Here is a 20552-nt window from a genome sequence, read left to right as displayed (position 1 = left end):
TCTCTGATTTCTAAAGAGTATTTATTTCTTGTCTGTCTTACAAAATCAGTTTCTTTTAACTATCATGTAGCCCTGAGGAGGTATACTTGTGAAATGGGAAATCTAGGGTAGATATATTTATACAATGGGAAGTCTGCAGGAATGAAAAGGAAAATAAACACTATTAAAGAGGATCTTAAATTAGCGCTGCCAAACACAGCTGCCTGAGAAATGTCCATGGGGGAGCTTGACTAGTAAATATGACAATTTGTGGAAACAGATCATTTTTGTATCTCAACATCTCTTTTCTGTTTTATTAATTTCTATCAGTTTAGTAGAGCAAATCCTTGATTTTCATGAAGGACCAAATTTGAAATATTTCCTATTTAAATTCCTGAATGGGCCTCCTTCCCTCAGACCCAATCTGTGCTACAAATCCCTAGTTATTCTCAGGTTGAGTGCTGCAGCACGATATCAGTATATGAGGGGCTTTAACACAGTAAGTTACCTTCTGAAATGGTGTATTTAAGAGCAAAAAGGGCATACATTATTTAGAAAAAGGCTGTCCATTTAGTTATGACTGCATAGGAAGAATGATACGTTCTTATCAGATTAGGAGACAGTACCTTTCCATATGAGAAAGAGTTCTTAGGGCAAGTGATAGAGACACAATAAGAATTATTCTAGCAAGCATCCTCTACATGTGCATCTGCAAGTGTTCCTGCTCCCTTCTCAGTAACCACTACAAAACACGAGTGCTTCTGCTGAAATTAGAAGAACATGTGACTTAAATTTTGCTTCATGGTTGCACCTGAGGCTGACTAAGCAATTACAGGGATGAGTTAGAGAAGACTCACAGAGCCTACTATTTATTCAAAGATCTCAAAATCTCCAAGTACAATGTGAAACTTCTCCTGAAGTTTGGATCCATATTGGAATTTACTTCTTGATTTTCACTCATTTATGAAGTCATTCGTGTAATGAGGCTCTACAGAAATGCTGAACTACTATGTCTACACAAGAGCCTTTTTAGTTTAAGAAAGTGAAGGACAGTTTGTCAGAACCTATAAAGAGGGGCAAGAAGCTTGTACACTGAATCCAACCATTAATGCTGAAATTTGAGAAGGGTGTGAAAAGAGACAATTTTAGGCAGGAAAACACAAGCTCTTTAATGAGCCTGTAGTAAAGAATGATTTTGGAATCACCATTTATGGGCAGTATGACCAAAAAAAAGGCTCAATTCAGGTCTGTTTTTTAATTATTTTCAGTTATAAAGCTGATATTATTTTTCTATCATTGATTCTCCTACTAGAAAAACAGTTAAGAGCACTGATTCACTTGATCAAAAAAGCAAGCAAAATCAACAGTGTGGCTTAGTGAAGGAATGTCTTCCCTCAGTGTAAGTGATATGTACACTCTCATGTGAACAAGCCCTACCATCAGAAACAGGTGGCATGACAAGATTAGAGTCAACTTCTGCAAAGAGCAGACTGTTCCTCGGGTGTAACCGCTGGCATAGCGTCGGAGCAAGCACTCCTTTTCAAGCACGGAGGAAGCAATTCCTTTGGTTGTTTCATTGCTTTAAAGAAGACAGGCAAGCTGACTCTGATATCATTTTACAGACATACTGCGTCAAATTCAGTTCTCAGTCACGGAAGTCTGAAGTAACTAGAACAACAGAAGATAGCTATAGTGTGCCAGGTTTTGTGTGCTGGGTTTTGCACTGTGTCGTAGAAGCCTCCAGAAGAACTAAACAGTTTAATGAGAAGAGTGAGGGGGACAGAACTTCCCAAATTTTATCCTCCTGTTATGTTTGATAATGAAGCCAAGTATGTTGCCCAAAATGCCATGCTGTCACTGTAACCCCCGCTGCTGCCTCCAGTGCTCAACTTTAAATTTTCTAATAAAGTTACAGAGATATCATTGCATAATGAGAAGACGGTGGTCCCAAAATGACACTGTAACCAATCATCCATGTCATGAAGTCATCCTTAAAAACACTAGAGTGAATGATAATTGCTCATTGACAGTGGATACATGAAGATGATTTTAAAAAGTTCTGGGCAATGTATAGGAGACCCAGGGCTCTTCTGATTAATTATGAAGAAACTCATGCTTGGCTGCATGCTAAAAACACAGAGAAGAAATACAGAAAGGCCTGATGCAGGGGCAAAATTCAGCCACTAGCTGTTGCACAGGGGTGCGCTATTGGTTTACAGCTCTGCTGGAAGGAACCATCAGTTCTTGGGAAAGAGCTCTGCTATGAAAAGGAGTTGCGTGAGCTAACCTGGTGCAACAAAAACGCTGCTAAAACAGAAACCAAGGCAATGGGCTCTTTGGGTTCTCAGGGCACCTTACTGCTGGTTTTAATGAGCTGCCCTGTAAATTCAATCTATCAGAAGCCTTGTGACCAAGACAGTCTTCACTAGATCCTTTCTGTACTCTCTGCCCCTGTGATACTCGTATGACTAAACACCTCAGAGTTTTGAGAGGACTAAGACAGATAGCACTGGAGTACAGACACTTGGCATTTTCTACCTTGCACCATCAAACTCACCCTGCAAATGATCACAGAAATAGAGAGTAGATACTGCAACTGCTCAAAGTTTAAATGATGATTTGGCAATAAAAAAGTATTATTCTGCTATTATTTTCACCTTTTTCACAGTGCTACTGATTTGAAACTATATACATTGATTGCTGTCATTAAATAACTGTTTTGCCCCACACAATGCAGTATTTTGCATATTTGCTGATGTTTCCCCAAAAGCACTGGGGGAATGAATCATTACTGAAACAATTTACTTTCAGTTAGTGCATGAATGCCTTCCCATGATGCCTTGATGCTTTGTTTGTCCTCCTATAAAAATTATTTATGACCCAAGTGTGATCTTTTAAATCAGAATACTTATTCAGAAATCAAAGCTCCAGCATGCTAATGCAAGTAGAAGCCCTGACTAATTTTTCAAAGCCACGTTGAATATTCAAAAGCTAGAACTGAAGGAAAGGAGTTAACATTAATTAATATTTGAAGCAGTAAAATAAAAGCAACAGTGAAGCTAATTTTGCAGGACAATTAATCATGAGTCTTGCTAATTACACATGGGATTTTGCAAATGATTTTTTTCTCAGGTAGCAGAGTAAAAATGATAATCCACTACCCATCAAAATCATTGGCTCCTCACCAATGTCCCCAGCAAGAGCAATTAGTGGGAACAGCAGAGCCCTAGTAATTGCATGTCAAGAGAGGAGAATGTTAGAATTTTAATTGCTCCAAATAAAGACCACTTGCTCATACTTACACCTGACTGTCCAAAACTAGTCTGCAAGCTGGAGCAAGTATGTAACCACTTCCAGGTGTCTGCCCAAAAATAACTCTGTGGGAGCAGCACTCTCTCAGCAACACATGCAGTTTCTGGAAGAAAATATCAATATGCACTTATATTCTGAACTGCAGTGTCATCACTTGACTATAAGAACTGGGGGGAAAAAATATCACCCACTTGGGAAAAATGTGCATATTCTTTATATTTGCCAAATATTTATTGCTGACATTTTTTGAAGAACTTTAACTATCTTCAGGGCGCCAAGGGCTTCAAATTTACTGAATTTTAGGATCACCAATAAAATGTTTTTAACAAGACATCTCAAGAGGGCATAAAATAAAAAATTACCATATTCATGAGAGCAAGCCTGTAAGATTGCAATGCTATAAACTGGATGTCTATAATTTGCTTGTGGCTTTCTTAATTAAAAAAAAAATCTAGTAATTAGAAACTCTGGTTCCCTTTTTGCACTTTATCCCAATCACTGACATGCTACCATTACTTTTTTGTTTAATATACCCACACATGGATGCACACAATTGCAAATGATCAATAATATTTAAGTATGTGTCCAAGATGTAAACGATGATGGATATATTTAAATATTGCTTTCCAGGAAATTATTACTTTACTGGTCATGTAATAACTTAAAACATGTATCAGTTAAATGAAACCACTACTTTTCCCCGTTTCTCTTCAAGATATGTACCATTTACTCTCATCTTTAAACCAAATGACTGAATTGCCTTCCAAGTACCACTGGCTCCTATTGTCTTTTACTCTCTCTTTCCATTTCTAGAGATACCATATCTAAGTGCTAAACCATACACTTCCTGCTGTTAGCTTTGTTAAGCATTAAACCAAGAGTAGTTACCTTAACTTGTCTAAATATATTCTTTGTATGTGCAAAATCAGTGTACACTGTTTATTACACCATGACTGCTTAAGAGGAAAAAAGCAGGTCATGTAGAGTGCTGCTTCCTTTCCTGAATTACCAGCAGATCACAGGTGTTTATCAGACTCCCGGAGGTGATTCAGGTAATAAACACCAGGATGGCAGTTTAAATGGTTAGAAGCTTTTCCATCAAATACAGTCCTTGCAGTCCTATCGTTTTGCATATATTGCTCACAAATGGCAAATTATTTATGCAGCCTCCTTAAGTGGTTCCTTATGGTTTTTATTTTATTTTTCCAAAGCAGGAACCTTTTGAAGATGTGTGTTCTCATGACAAGGCAAAATATCATTCCATCTGTAAGTCTGACTCATTTCTTAAAGCTATCTGTAGATACATCTTGGTGACCTTGCTTTGCCCTTCTGTTTAGTTCAAATATCTTTTCTAAGAAAGCACTAGTGTCACAGCAGAAGTTACTATTCTGTGGCTGTATAAAGAGACCGAGAACATCTCGCGTGCAGTATAAACCAGCTTTTGAATAGGAAAAGTTTTTCAAAGATTTCCTCATGAAAATAAAATGACAATAGTCATTGAGTAGTGACTGCTCCATGTAATGCACCTTTCAGAAGAATTTGATGGAAATCATAAGATGAGTTTTTGGAAACAAAATGTTTAAACTGAGTTTATTTATGTCAAAATTGAGCAACTTCAGAGACGAGCATGTATAAGTTTATGGTACTGTAGAAAGTTAATGACCCAGATATACCTCTAGCAAGTGTCCGTTACCTATTTTTAACTGGAATTTGTTTCATGGTGCTGAATCACCAAGCCCATATTTAATGCCAGGGTTGTTATACAAACCAACTCACTACTATGCAGATCACCTGCTTCTTCTCTGTCTGACAAATAGCTCTGCAATAATCACTCAGAAATTCCTTATATGCAAAATAGATTTCAGAAAAGGATTTATGGATGTTCAATGTAATTTAGCACCAGGAAGGAAAAAGGAAAAGCCATCACAATATGAAGTTTCTAGGAACCACCAGTAATGATTATGGCTTCATCATATGTACAGGGTAAGTAATAGAGTACCACCAGTTTGATCATGGCCCAAATAAAGAGAAAATAAGTATTACCATTTCTACTTTTCTACAGAATGAAAATTAGCCACACAGAGAATAAGCAACTTGCCCAAGATCATACACTAAGTCTACAGGAGAACTGAAACCTGTATCTATTTCTACCAAGCAGTAAAACCATACTACAGCCTCCAAATTCACCCTTCCTTTGTGATTGCAGCTCACAGATAAATTTGACATTTTGTAATACACACTCTTCACAGCTTAGTTAAAACAAATTCAGAAGAAGATAATATTAGATATAATCAGGAATATCCAAGTATTGAGCTATCCAGTACGTGATTCAGATTGAACTCCACTCCTTTCATGTCATCCACTAGATGCCTAGAATGTAGGTTCACTAGTGCTGTATCTTCCTGCCATTTCAGACTGTCGTGGCAGTAAATCTGATCTTACCTCACAGACTATGAAAAACTGCTCATAGTACCCTCACCAATGTATGCAAACAAAATGGACAACAGCAGAAAATGCTTATAGTTTGGAAGCAGGCAAGAAAGACTGTGAAGAATTCATTTAACTGCAGTAAGCCATGACCTAATCAAACCAATGAAGAAATAAGCTAAGAGGTGAAATATATTTTTAGACAAAAAAAAGTGGGCAGGATCATTAAAAAATAATTAAAACAGCCACAAGTTAAAAATTCAACCCTCCTATAATCTTGTGACTTCAAGAGAATTATACCACAAAGTCTTCGTGTAAGTTTTGCTCTACTGTATAGACCTTTCATCTTTGATAAGAACATAATATCATAATATCCCAAAACAACTTAAGCACCGCAACTTAAACAACTGGTACTGCATATGGCATGCAATTTGCAGATGGGTTAAATAATATACATACATTGCAGCTGGTTTTATCTGGCAAACAGGTGCTAGATTTTGGATCTGCTGACTAGCCACAACTTTAATGACTTTTCAGTGAGAGGTGAAATGGGGACCTGGGGAGTCTTCCATTCATGCTTGTCTAGCTGTTTTGTTTTTGTTTGTTTGCTAAAAAGTTTCAAAAGAACATAATACATGAGTATATCAGAATATCTTTTCTCAGAATATCTTACTCTGAGTAGAAAACTAGCAGTCAGTTGGCCATTCTTAGATATTGAAGAAAAGTACATCAGGTCATGTAGCAGTAGAGGTTTTAGATACTTCAGGATGAAGTGTCAGGGCATTTAGATTTCAAGAGCGGCACATCAGAGAAGATACTTTAAATTTAATCTAGCTAAGAGTCTTGCCCCATATATTCAAATACAAAAGAAGATAACTTAGCATCAAAGATATGAGGTCCTCTCTCTCAAGTTTAGAGGAATAGCAATGCACTGTGATTCCTACTTCCTCTGCCCACAGGCTTCTCCATTTCTTCTCAGAATGCCACCCGATAAACCCTTGAGCACTTTATGGAGCCATATTTCTAAGCAGTACAGTATGTGGAGGGTTGGGTTTTTTTGCCTGAATATAATCACAGAATGGTTATACATACCCTTAGTGATTACTGCATGGAGCACTAACATCTCCTCCCTAAAAGTAAGATAATTGGATATCCAGCTGCTGTAAACTGCATTTTTTAATATTTCGACCCACAAAATGTACATGTGAAATCTGGGACAGAGTTAAGAACACATTAATGTAAACTAAATATTAATATTTAGTTTGAGTGCCTAACACTGAGGCACGATCTAAAATAAGAAACCATCAGCAAATTCAGATCTTAACTATGACTTTCCTTCTTTAGCGGATGCAAAGTGTGAATGAGTCCTGTCAAAACCAGCAGCCAGAAAGGACTGTCAGAGTAGCAATCCAAACTGAATTAAATACCTGAACAGATACTACAGAGTAGGATCATTAGCTAAATGATTAGACGAAGCTCTTGGGCATCCTACTTATGCTCTTAGAGATAAAGAATGGTAAAAAATATTACTCTAGTGAGTACAAAGCAAGAAGACAACGCTGTGTTTTGGAACAGGAGAAAGCTCTGCCTGGAAAAGAAACTTGCCTAAGGTTAATACAACTGAAGTCTCAGCTACTTCACAGTCCCTCTCCAAAACATCACTGCACACTTGCCCAAAATGCCATCACATAAGCACAGTAATCCTGCCTACTCATTAATTATGCCATCAGTCACCTATCCTAAACACACTGTAGCTGAAAAGAAACTGCAAAATGCATTTCTCAAGCCTCTTTACCTTGGCCCTGTATCCATTTTAAGTTTCCATCCACGTTCCTCCTCTCCTACAGACTTTGACTTATTTAGTCTGTTATTTGGCACTCTTTCAAAAACAGAAATCTAAAAAATGTACAGTGAGGAGAGAGAAGAGGGATAGGGAAATAGCCCTACCTCCAAGAATCAACAGGATGTTGATATAAGAGATCCACAAGTTCCTTTCCAGATAGATCAATGAAAATTATCCATAAAGCACAGGGCTAGGCAGCAGGGTTCAACACTGCTCAGAGTTATTTACTTCTCCTGGAATTTTAAAAACTATTCTCCTTGCCCTTCAGTGTGTAATATATGTATGGAGTGGCTTTGAAAGCTGAAAATTCATTAGATGAACTAGAAAAGAGTTAATAAAGCAAGCTCCCTGTAACACTAATAAGCTGAAAAAACTCACTGTCTTATAGCTAGAGCACCTGTATATGACTGTAATCAATCTGCTATTCATCACAGCAAATACTGGAACAGAAAGAATCAGCCAGAAGTCCCTTTTCATCAGCAGATAAATACTGCTCGTCTTTTGGAGGTACATTGGGAGACTGGCTGAAGAGGTCACATAGGCTGTATCTATGCTGCAAGGCACATGCAGTCTGGTTCGCTCAGATTTCAACCACAGCACCTATCCCAGAAAATTTTGTGTCCTAATTGTTCCACTGTGTCCTCACGCTACGCAAAGCACCGCTTCCAGCCTCCATTGTCATTTCAAAGGCATTACAGCTGAGATGACACAGATGGCTATACTAAGACAGAGGCTGCTATAAGCTGCTTGCATTGTACCAGCAGCTGGGAGTCTTTCTTCAGAGGTGCCATCTGGGCCAGGGAGGAGGCAATAACCTTCTTTACATTTAGCAACCAACACATGCATTCATGCTTTCAATAAGCTGTCCTGCAGCCATGATTGCTAAGATCCACTATACCCAGATGTCCCAGCAGAGATACAGGCGGAACTAAGACTGGCACCAGATGATAGTTAAAAAAGCAAAAGGGGGCCTATAACAGTGAAACCAAAGCCTGGGGGGTAGGAGGATGATAGCCATAGGCATGACCCTCTTGAGCAACGAATTCAAGAAGGCTGATATGGAGCTCATCTGAGAGAAGCCTGCTTCCTTTGCCCCCAGCTGGAGCACAGGAGTACAAGTCAAGAATCAGTGAACGTGTTTCTGGACATCTCTGCCTAAGCAAGAAGAGGGGACATGGGCTCATCCATAGAGGAGAATAGGGTGTACAGTTTTTAGGCATTGGTGACACAAAGAGAGAAGAGAGAAGCATTGAGGTCCATTCTTACTAAGACAACTTGACCTGAGCACCCTCATGCTCACTGTATAGGCACAAAGCACTCCTCACTGCCTGCAACACTGAACTCCTAATGCAAGTAATCAAGCAGCTTAGGAAAATCACATCTGCCCAACATCCACCTACTGGCAGACATGCTGCTGAATTTCGGAAACAATGAAATCCTTACATGGTGTTTTATCAATGGAATTATATCAAATGAAGGCTGAGACTAGCACAGACCTTGGCATTTTGCAGTAGCTATTTAATAGGGAATGAGGATGCAAATGGCAGGCAGGTGCTTGTGGCTGCTCCGGAGAGGACTCAGGAGGACTTGCACTGAGCAGTGGACACAGCCTCCCTAGAGATAGGACACTCAGGCAGAGTGCTACATCAGTAAGTAGCAATGCCCCCCTAAAAACATTTGTCGATGCTGCAAGCATAAACTGCAGGATAGTTAGCCGCACAAGACACCCCCACAAAGGCGAGTTTGTGTTCCTAGACACCAGCTATAAAGAAAGCCTCCCAGTATGGCTGCATTTGTTCCTACACCTTCTCATGGCATTTAGAGGACATTGGTGAGATAAGAGTGAGACAGGACTGAGTCAGCAGGATGGCTGTAAAGTACAGCCTGCAAGAAGCTAAGAAGTCCTAAGATCTACGTTTTAAAAAACTGTATTGTGGGCACAGTTTATCAAGCTCATGGGCAGGCATCCCATAGTCTGGTTCCAACACCTGAACTTCAAGAGCTGGGAGTCCTTTATTTTTGTTTATATTATATTTATAGATACAGCTTGTTCTACAAGGGCACTGTCAACTTCTTACTCAGTTGTAAGTGCCCAGCTAGAATATGGCCTTTTTTATGCTCCTTGTCAGGGTAAGGTAGCCAAGGCTCTTTTGACTAGACTCAGAGGAATTTCAGATGGCCCCAGCAAGAGACCTCTCTTTCTAGCTTCCGGTAAAAAAGCTCTGATTCATCTTTATGATTAATCATAAATGGCTTGTTGGAAGTACTCTGTGGAAGTGGACCTAAGCGTACCCATCTTCAATCATACAGAAGGGCTGGTCCCCAGGTATGAAGTCTCTGGTATTTCGCTCTCTGTGGATCAGACAGTCCCTAGGGTGCTGTCTAAACTGTGTGCTAACTTTCAGGGCTTTCCTTTTGCCAAGAACCTCTTTCTGTGAGGACAGTCAAAGTTTTTCTGAAGTTTGACAACAGGAAAAGTTTTTATATTTGACAACATTTAAAAAAAGAACTATCTTCAGTAACAAGTGTCTTCCTTCTTGACTCTATTCCCACTGGAAGACTGTTAGCTCTACACTCTCCTCTTGCTCTTTTCCCACCTGGAATCACTGGGTTGCAAACTGGGAGGTGTCCAGGATAGTTAACTTCTTGAGAATGACACTTGTTTCTGCTCTAGAGCTACTGTCAAGTCATCATACCAGACCATGAAACTGGCCCTCATATCTGGAAATTAACACCCCCTGCTCACATCCAGAGGACAAAATAACCCCTCTAATGGGCTACAGGGATGCAAGCCAGAGTGGAGTGACACAACAGAGTTCAAAGGCATCAGCCTCCACCACCTGTGCCATGCACACAATGTGCTGGAAAACATCCAACCTGAGCCTGGTACCAGTGTCAGCTGCAGAAGTATGGCACCTGGTCTGAATGTCTCTGCCAGGATGTTTGACCAGGAGCCAATACCTTTTTTCCCAAAAGAGATGTTGTTAACTCATGAGTACATAGTCTAAACATCTCCCAGAAACAGATACTAGAGAGAGGAGAAACATATGGTTTGTATGGTATAATCTACCAAGTGGACTGTCTCTCTTAAATCTTGTTTTCCTTGCCCACATGATGTAGAAAGGCTCTGATAAACTGCTGCGGTTCTGCATGCAGAACTCTGTTAGAAAGAGACAGAAGTTAGTCCTCAGCTGTGTAAAGGTGACTGGAGATAATGGAGCAGGCTGTAATAAATTTCTTTCCTTAATTAATGTCTCTGAATCTCAGAAAGGGGAAGCGTGCTCTGTAATTAGGTATGTGTTAAGTGTTACTCTACATCAATCAGGCTCTCCACTGCAAAGAAGCATGTCTCATGCTAGTCTCAGAAAGAAAAGGGTTTGTTTTTGTACAAATATACCTGCATCTAATGAACGTCATTTATTACTGAGCCTGTGATGCAGTCCCAAGCATACTCCCTAACGCATAACTTCTCTCAAAGCATCAAAAGCTAAACTAGCGATGCTGTTCTAAATCGGTTCATAGCACCAATACAAATGGGCAGTGCAATATTTTAACACAGGAAATGCATGGCTGCCTAGTCTAGTCAGAAGTAATTTTTTCTAGTTTTCTGGATAGCTTTTACCCCACCTGTAGCACTTCTTCCCTTCTTTTAAGGAGTCAGAATGGTTAAACAGGAGATTTGTCTGAGCTGCAACTCATATTGGTGGAAGGGGTAAAGATGGAAATGAGCAAACGTACTCAGGAAAAAAGGCTATTGGGTGTTCTCTGTAGACACTGTTTGATCAACAGGAACACAGCCTAGCTAAGCAAATAATTCAACACATCCACAAAGCTTCCTTCACCTTGCTATCATTCTCCTAATTAGAATCAGACACTTTTGAGACAGTTCACATTCAATCCCTTTAGCTCAAAATATCTTTATAACAAACCATGGACAAGGAAACCTGAATTCAACCCTCTCCAACTTAGCTTTTTAACACAGACCTGCATGTGTCTCCTCTCAGAGGTAGTTCCTTTTTGACAGTGGCAGTAGCACTGAGTAATTTTTTTTGGTAACACCCATGGTGCCAATCTGGATATTGTCAGATTAAATGACAACAATGGAACCTATCCTAGCCCCCATGTTTTGGGGATTTGGGGGTAATTTCTAAACAGTAGTAATAGACCAGATTGATTCCTAACAAAAATCAAATTTAAATGCCAAGAATATAGCCTGTTGTGCTGTGCAAATAAAAAGGCGAAGCTCCACCTTTTGGTAATAAATTGCATAAGTAAGTGCTAAGTATCATTTGCTATTAATAATTGATTATTACTATTATTTATGTTATTTAATAACAGCATAAGCCTGACCAGGAAAGGAGGCAGCATGTCCCACCACTTTCTTAAGTGAACAAGTTCCTTCCTCTGCACAAGTATTCCGGCACAGAGGTGCTTTATGTCAGATAAACTATCCAGCCCACCTCTACTTTTTGCAAGGGAAGGAAGCTCCCAACTAAGACGAAAAGCAGTCTTAAATATGAAGTACACAATGGCGGAGACCATAATGACATCTAAAAGCATTTCCAGTAATGCTGGCAAACCTTTATTGCTTTCTATATGCTTGTTAATTAAATTAATCACAATGAACTATGATATTATTATCTACTACTAATCTTATATTGATATCAATATGGATGCAATATATAATGCTATAGGAACTCCACACTTGTCTGCATGAAGGGCAAATGGAGCGCATTTTTTTCATTAAAATTTCAGTTGTATTTTCTTCCTATGCCTTGGGTAAAGTCAATTGTGTATTGCCATGAAAAGAAATCCATAACTCATACTGTTTCGAGGTTAGCATTTCCTATTTTGGGAATGGAAAGGTTCACTTAGTAGAGACATGGAGGTTGTTATATAGCGCTGGTAAAAGGGTAGCATAGTCAGAGATTTACATACTTAAACCAAAAATGCATTATGAATGTTAATAATATTAACTCTATAGAAGGAATCTTAATATGAAGGTTAATTTATCATCCATTGTCAAATAACAATTTATATTGGAATGTCAGAGAAGGAAGTTCACCCATGAAATGGCCAGTGCCAGTAAACATGCTTAATACTGTTCTATATAGAAAGTGCTTATATTAGTCATCACCAGAGAAGACTGACTGAAAGCTACCCAGAACTAAATGTTAAGAAATCCTTTGGAAAAAAAGCACTGCAGAAGGAAAGTGGCACTGACAGGGATAAAAAAAAAAAAAGGACCATTCTAACACATTAATAAAGAAGAAAAGCCAAATCTGTAATAAGGAATTCAGAAAAAATAGGCTGCATTCATTGCTTTGCAACTGGGTTTCTGCCTGAATGTGGCATAGGCCATATCTACACTAAGGCCCAAACAAATGTCCTCTATATTAGCCAGCCAATATGTAAGTAGATGGTGTCCCAAATTAGCCAGCTGCCTTTTAGCTGCAATTCAGATGCCCCAAGCCAAACAAACAGTTTTCCTTCATAACCAATATGCACAGCTAAGACTCAGTTCTGAAAAGGTGTCCCCTTTCACACTGTCCTTAGACAGCTAGGCAGGCCCAGGCCTGCAAGATCTGATGCTATTCCCACCACTGCCTCCTCACCTCCCCACCTGATCCTTGTTTCTTCACAACTTTTCACTCATTCATCATAACTGTCACAGCTTCCTTTTGTGAAAGACCTTGAATGAACATCCACGCTCTCTGCCTCTACTCACACAGCATGACATGAGGGCTCTGGAAACAGTACTGACTGAGCGGAGCCAATAGGACATACGTGCTGAGTGATGCCCAGCAGGCAGAGATGGGAACCAGAGTGGTCCAGAATGTCAGACAGAGGTTTTGATGCCCAAGACATCACCTGTCCCCTGCATGCCATCATTCTGGACTCAGCATAGGAGGAATAGGATGAGAGGCAACAGACACAAACTGAAACACAGGAACTTCCATCTGAAAATAAGGAAAAACTTTTTTTATTGTGAGGGTGACAGAGCCCTGGAACAAGTTGCCCAGAAAGGTTGTGGAGTCTCCATCCTTGGAGATATTCAAAAGCTGTCTGGACACAATCCTGGGCAACATGCTTTAGGTGACCCTGCTTGAGCAGGGGCCTTGGACTAGATGATCTTCATAGGTCCCTTCCAACCTCAACCATTCTGTGATTCTGTGTGAATAGATGAGACATTCATTACTTCCCTCAGAGAAATTGGTAAGAGCACTGAGAGAAGTCAGCACTCAGGATCCCGGGGCACATAGTAGGGATACCCATGGCTTCCCTACCTTTAGAGGCACAGCCCAGGTGAATGGCTCAGACTCGGGAATCCTCATAGAATCTTTTCTAAGCCTTCTCTCTGTTTCCTTTCATTCATTCCCATACTCCTCCCATGCACAGACATTCTCAAGTCACTGGCAGTTGTGGACAACTGTTTGCTAGCGAAGGCCAGCTGGTTAGCAGTCTTGTATACCACTGCAGTCCTGCCCTTCTATATGCACATCTATGATACTTGCTGATCCCAAACCTTTATCAGTGGAAAATCTATTCTTAGGAAAGAGTTGAGGAAGTGGGAAGTTTCTTTCTGATTCTGTAGAAATTTCTGTTTTTTCTGGTCCCAAAAAGGCAACTATCTGCTTCATCAAAAGATTTCTACTAGCAACCAATAAAAACAGCTGTCACACAGCTCAGACTATCATTTTCAGCACTAATTCCCTTGTGAAAAAGAATCCTTCTCAGTCTCTCATCCCTCTGTTTTCTGTCAAATTTAGGCTACTGTCATATGGGAAAGCCTTTCATTCTTCAGTCCATTATATCTCAGCTGAAACCCAAGGACAGAGCATTTATCACATGGCAGTTCTGAGGAAGGAGAAAGGGTGGTTTCCTAGTGGTGGAATAGCACACCATGAAAATGTAGGTGACCACAGCTGGAAGTACTGCCTCTTGCAGAGCTCTGTGTTGTAGGAAGGAAAAGAGCAAGGAAGAGACATAAACCACTAGCCAGGAGATTTCCAGGCCACAGTCACTCACTCAAATTGTAGTATGGTATCCAAACACAGTAAAGATCCCAGCCAGGCCAGACATAAGTACTATCTATACCCATGTTGGTGAGGACACCAACTAACCAAGGTTGGGTCATTAGCCGCCTTCATAATCACCCCCAGCTCTGCAGACCAGGACTTCGGCCTCTCTCATTCAAGGTTTTCAGGAAACCTCCATGTCTAGCCAAAACTCAACAGCCTGCCCCAGTGAGCCAACCAGCCACAGCCTCAAAATATGAATACGTAGGCAATCCTTGCATGGCTAAACAGGATGCTGAAGGACCAGTAGCAATATTATACCTGCCTAAAGAGAGTGGAGAAGCTCCTTGGTTAGATTAATAATTGGTAGTCTGGCTAGTCACAGCACTGGAGGGTAGGCTTTCAAAACAGTGGGAAAGACAAGGCTCTCCCATACTTTAAAGTATGTCATACACAACCTCCAACACTAAGAACAGCAGGAGGGAAAAGTCAGTTGCTGAACATGGAGGAGACATCTCAGCTGAGCACCAGAGACTTGCACTGAGGAGGAACAAGCTAGAGTTCAAAGGGAACTTGGCCACATGAATTCCCTTGGCATAGAGAAAGCATCTACTGGAAACATCAGAAATTCAGGGGTGGGACAGATGTCTGCAGCACTAGCATAGGTTCAGGTAATACCACACCCAGTCTGCCATGGCAAGCAATTGATCAATAGTAAGTTGGCAAATGTGTCCCCAAATGTGTCCCCTCACATCAAAGATACTGGATCCCCAGAGGAACTAGTACTAAGTCACGAAATAAATCATAGCACAAAAATTCCCTATCTAAAACGTCCTAGATGGATAGGTAGATGAATCCCTCATGAGAGAGTTTTGCCACAGCAGGACTGCCATAAAACTATGCCAATATGTGTGCTGGAAGTGTGATCCGCAGTGCTACCAGCAAAACTACACTTGTTTCTGGTCAAAAAAACCCACGTGGGCAAAATAATCCATGCCAGACAATAATTTTGTAAATATACTAGTGATTACTGCTACCATAGGTCCATCTTTTTACAGATCACACCTATGCAAACTTCTGAAGCCATTGGAGGAAGTCTCTTGCATAAAACACAGCACTGTAGTTAATTACAGGTTGGACATAATTAGGCATCTTTAGCCCTTCAAGGGGTAACTAATAGAGGTAGTGGACATCTTACATGTATTGCAGAATTTTTTACAGATTTCTCAAAAACACTGACTTTTTGGGCCAACTTATATGGTAGGCAAAATTTTCTGAAAAACAAAAAATAAATATATTCATGGCAGCTAAGAAATCTGCATACTTTTGACCAACATTAGAAAAGAAATGTAACACTGGTTGTTTCTCCAGGATATGGGCATTTATATGAGATCCTGAAGAGAAGGAGTTGATCTTTCTGTTCTAACTGGTTTGTTTTTTTCCTTTGAGACAAACTGCTTAGTACTTTGTGTTGTAACACGCATTATAAATGCAATAATACCAGAGCTCTAATTGGCTGCATTTCTGACAAACAAATCAAAATTAAAATGTAACAGCAGTACTGGGAAGGACAAGGTGCCAAAACTGGAAAGGAAAATTCCATTGAAGACAATGGAACTGATTCTTACTTAACTTAATAGTAATGTCTATCAAGAGTAATTGATGCTGAATTTAGATAAGTTACACAAGGGGAGGAGAGGGAATGGAGAAGGAGAGGGAAAAGCAGCTTTCAGAATTCCAGACTATAAAAGATATCCAGAGCCAAAAAAGAATTCCTTACTGACTTTCTATTGCATTCACATTTGGGCAACAATTTCATTCATTTCCATAAAAACTTTGCTGTGTAGAAGCTTCATGAAGACGAAATATTTGATTGAGTGTATTATATTTGCAATAGTGACTAGAGCAGCCAGTAAGAAACAGTTGCTGCAATGAAACATATCCACTGCAAAAAAGGACAATAATAGGGAGAGGAAGAAGTTGCTGGTTTTCCATGATCTTTTTCATTCTCTTGCTCTTTTTCATTTATTTCCTCTTTTGTGACAAGGAACAAGATTGACCTGCCAAGTTCCTGTTCCAAAGTGGAGAATATTGTCCTGAACAAAATTAGGCTTTGGTTCATTTTAATCAAACTGTGGGAAGTCATTACACAGACTGTAACATCTAGTTTTGAGAATTTTGCTCTCCTTCCCTAGGCCTCCATCTCCTGAGAATCCTACCCTGAATTTCAACCTCTTCAGCGTTCTCAGTCAGCATAGCTGTCTCTCTGGGTCATGGAAAGTTTATATACGATGCTGGCCAAAGACTACTGGCAACCTGAAACCTTCTGCTGAGTATTTCACACACACATTTGTATAGCTCATCAAGCTTCAAGAGCTGTCCCTTGACTATACTGTGCTCACAGCTCACAGTCCAGGGCTGCATTAGCACATCTAATGTATAAAATACTTCTTCTTCCTGTTCCAAACCCAGCATTTCAGCAGAGAGGATAAGAGTACTATGTCTGCATTTCTCTGCCAGTGAATCATGAAGGGAATGGAAGGACATCTATAATGACAGAGAGCAGAATCTCAGTTCTTTTTTACTGGTGGTGCTGCTTCTATATATCAACTGCTCTGACTATCAGCACCCCATATTTTTACCTCACTCTGACTGCTTCACTGCTCTGACTGAAAAGGGTCTGGCAACTTCTCAGAGGTACCAAAGTAGTGATATTCTCATTAAGTAATTCATATAGATAGTTTTCTGATCTCCTTTGCCTCTGATGCTGGTGCCACAGTTTATAGTTCATACTTCAACCTTGTTTTTCTGAATTCAAGTATTTTCACAGTATTAGAATGTCCAAACACAAATGTCATATCAATCTGATAAATCATTGTTATTCAAGTTTTCCTCTAAACGATCAGAATCAATCATGAGCACTTCAAAAAGGACTGTCTCTTCTAAGTGAAAAGCTGGTCCTCTGCACTCTTAACACCAGCAATCCCAATGGAAGCAAACCAAGATCACATAACACTGCCCAACCCAAAATATGAACTAGACCAGAACAAATCACAGCTGACGTGGCCACCCAGAAATAAAATGAGAACAGAGTCACAGCCAAACCTTCATCTGTACAGTCTCTGAATACTAAAAAAAAAAAATCTGTTTTCATTTGGTTTCTAGCAGAGGGTTTTTTTAATGTATCAACAGGGCTATGTTCTTTTTCAGTCATCTGTGTGACAGGATCACAAGAATGATATAACATTAGAGATTGTTCTCTTCACCCCAGAAAAGTTATATGGCCTTCTTTAGGAAAAAAAAGGGGGTGGAGGGGAAGGAAGCCTGTGTTTGAAACTGAAGGAAGGAAAGAATGTAGCATTCTCATTTCTTCACTGTAAATTTATTTTATTGCACTTAAACCAAAATGTCAGCACATACTTCATTTTCAGTTACTTTTATATACTCTACTATACAGCCGTGATTTCATGTTGCATTTCAAAAATGTGTTCCCTCAAAGTGTATTTTTAAACAGCAGAAAATGTCACAATTTGTTCACCTGAAGAAACAAGCAATGCTTATGGTCCAGGAACTTTCTGAACAATTCTTGTATATAAATGGCTGTACAAATGGTGGTACAAAATCTCCTGGGTTTTGTCTGTAACAGCAAGCAGTAATGGAAACTTCAGAAAAAGATCCAAGAAACCCTGAAATAGTTCTAGGGTAGACTAAGGGGAGTTTCTTCCTTCCCCCCAGATAACTATGTCCTAGAATATGAAAATAACTTTTTTTGAAATATGACCTATCTATATAAATGTTCTTTTTAAAAACAGCTCTTGGCTGTTGGGTTACTGTTGTTGTTGTTGTTGTTGTTGTTGTTGTTGTTGTTGTTGTTGTTGTTGTTGTTGTTGTTTAGATAGCTCTTGGAGGCACTGACCTCTTGTAGCTATGGATTTCCACAAGTCAGCCATACATTATCATAAAAAGGACCTCACACATGCACATGACATTTTGTGAAAGAAGTGATAGGTATGAGATGATATGAGATTTCATTGGCACTATATTTTAAAAACCTGCATAGCTCAATCATTTCTTCACTACTTATAAGTATATGAGGCCACTAAGTCTATATACGATACTATTAAATGAGCAATCATATTAATTTTACTTTTTTACAGTATAAAACATGAAAAGAGTGTGTATACCTGCACATGCATACACATGGAGGCTAGGTATTTAAGTCTGAAATTTGGTAGCTCGTACATTCGTAGTACTTTATATAATTGAGGTACTAGAGAATGTTAATCTATATGACTGACAGGTCACTATATTTATATTTACACAACAGAATATGGCAGGTTTAGGTAATTATGGTATCAACTCAAATACCACTCTTTTTAAAAGTACTGTAATATATATTTTCATGGCAAGGTCACTGATTTGCATTTAGAGAGCTTCTACATTAGGCATTACTGAGGTTTTTCTTTTAACTGCTTGAGTGCTGCTGGTTACTGCAGGTGCTTTACAAGCTGTGCTTACCCCTCCGTGGAGCTGCTGAGCGCTGCAGGGGCACGACGAGGTGCCCTGGCTCCAGCGGATCCCTAGCGGAACAATAGCAGCTGCAATGGAGGGAAGCATTAAAGGACCTTCTACAGTGCTTACTTTAAAAACTCCATTCAGGTAAAAGCTTGTGACATGAGGGCACAGAAGGTATTTAATCACCTGGCTGGCTCTGTGTTTAAATACACAGCTACGTAACCCCCAACTAACACAAAAAAATGGACCTTAACAATTCAGACAAATTCTGAAGCTAGCACTACCTGCAGATCAACATGTGCCGTTATATCTGAAAACAGAAAAAGGCTCTCCATCCTCAGCTCATTCCATAACCCTGTAAGAGATGTATGTCTGTAAAGTCTTAGTACAAAATGGATAGCATTTGAGTTCTGCAGCAAGTTTCGAAGATTCTTCATTTTACTTATACCAAAGCTAACATTTCTAGAAGTCAGAAGTTGTAACAGAGATATATTTAATGTAATGCTTATATTATGCAATGGCTAGATAAAGTTTATTAAAACTACCTCTCATGTTCCAAAAGAATGCTGCTGCATTATGTAGCTACCTTAATGTTCATCCTGTTATATCTCTGGTTGCCATGGCAATATCCTCCTAGGTATTTGTAAGGTCACAAAAAGAAGAGCTAACCCTCTTACTCCCAGAATAACTAATGCAGCTCTGTTACTGGCTTGATGTAAATAGTCTCAGGTGACAGCAAACTGTACATATAGTCAATTACTGCTGCTCAAAGGAAATGATTTGTTGTAACAGCCACTGTTCAACCTCGGTGACATCAATGTTTCTATGGCAACAGTTGCCTCTTGCACGGCTTCGAATTGAGTATTGATCAGACTGGGGCTGGCACTATTTCAGAGACTTGCTACTTTTCTGTGTGGCAATTTACAATAGGAACTCATAACATCACTGTATATTTCAAGCCCCAAGGAACCAATTTAGCAGACAGTTACAGTAGAATATTAGCAGAGGTCAATAATGGAAGTCTGATTATAGTCCTAGGACAATTACTCAAGGCTTTTGTTGTCTGCCCTCTCAACGTTCCACCAGCTATTAGAATTTGCAAATAATAATATTCATCCCCAAAGAAAGTGCTGAATTCATTCATCTTCTATTTTAAACTTTATCTTTCATTGTTACGTTATCTATCAATAAAATTATTCAGCTATATTAGCCAAGCTCTGACCTCTCAGAAGTAAATAACTATTGATCAAGAAGTGAAGCTCTGATGGCATACTACAGAGCTCCCATTAATGGCCTCACTGGTGCAGCAGGTAAGGTGATTCTTCCAGGAGAGCAGACAGTGCAGACGCAACAAAAAACCTGGGGCAATTCCTAACAGCGCACAAGAAGGCACAGAACCGCTAAGCAACGCTGCCGCACGGGCTCCTCTTCCAGTTCTGCCAGCAGGGAAACAGAAA

The sequence above is a fragment of the Apteryx mantelli genome, chromosome 6, assembly GCF_036417845.1.
Source record: "Apteryx mantelli isolate bAptMan1 chromosome 6, bAptMan1.hap1, whole genome shotgun sequence".
NCBI classification, from domain to species: Eukaryota; Metazoa; Chordata; class Aves; order Apterygiformes; family Apterygidae; genus Apteryx; species Apteryx mantelli.
Note: the sequence above shows the minus strand (reverse complement) of the source record.